The following is a 980-nucleotide window of genomic DNA, read 5'->3' on the forward strand; positions in this document are numbered from 1 at the left end:
GGCATTTGGCCACACCAATGCCCCGCCGTTTTTCAAGCCCTAATCAGTGATGTGCTGCGGGACTTCATTAAACGCTTCGTGTTCTTCTAACTAGATGACATCTTCATATTTTCTAGCAGCCCCCAGAAACACGTTCACCTTATCCGTCTAGTCCTCCAGAGACTGTGGGAGAGCAAGTTATTTGTGGAGGCCAAGAAATGTGAGTTCCACGTCCCTTTGGTCATCTCCTGGGCTACATCATCGAGAGCGGGCAGGTGAGGGCAGCTCCTGATAAGATCCGGGCGTTGGAAGAATGGCCCAGACCCACGACTCGCAATCAACTTCAGGCGTTTTGGTGGTTTGCAAACTGTTATCGCCGTTTTATCAGGGATTACAGTCGAGTGGCGGCGCTCCTTACCGACTTACCTCGCCTACCAGACCTTTTTGTTGGGGTTCCGAGGCTGATTCGGCATTCACTGACCTGAAGAGGCGGATCAGCTCACAAGAGCCCGAACTATTTCACCTCCCCAATGTCCAATGGACTGATCGCTTCAACACCGAATACTTTGTCCTCTTTTATTTGTCTTTTTAAGACAGTATTGAGCTCGAAGAATGCAGTAAAATTTGTATCTCCCCGTCGGGGAATTGAACCCCGGTCTCCCGCGTGACAGGCGGGGATACTAACCACTATACTAACGAGGAATTGGTCGTGGTATCCGAACATATATTATTCCGGTTTTGTAATGCGACAGGCAGGAAACGACGTACAGTTCTTCGAGTTTGGAAGGGATTTTACCCACTTACCTCCGGTCTGTGGGAGGATGACGACCACAACTTGACATAACAGGAACTGCATCAGAGTGACCAGATTCAGAAAGCAGTGCGAGCCACAGTCATAAACCACTGGAGACAGTTCAGGACACGAGTCTCCTGCAGAATGATGGAACGATGGTGATATAATGGTGAACATATCTGTCTTCCAGGCAATTGACGCAGGTTCC

The 980-nt window shown here is 49.4% G+C and overlaps 1 non-coding gene across 1 annotated transcript; it reads right to left on the reverse strand.

The window, feature by feature from the left end:
• Nucleotides 1-609: 609 nt before the first annotated feature.
• Nucleotides 610-681, reverse strand: trnad-guc (transfer RNA aspartic acid (anticodon GUC)). The gene has a single exon. It is a non-coding gene; the product is annotated as a tRNA-Asp (tRNA).
• Between the last annotated feature and the right edge of the window lie 299 nt (nt 682-980).

Source organism: Mobula birostris, chromosome 28 (genome assembly GCF_030028105.1).
Source record: "Mobula birostris isolate sMobBir1 chromosome 28, sMobBir1.hap1, whole genome shotgun sequence".
In the NCBI taxonomy this organism is placed as follows: domain Eukaryota; kingdom Metazoa; phylum Chordata; class Chondrichthyes; order Myliobatiformes; family Myliobatidae; genus Mobula; species Mobula birostris.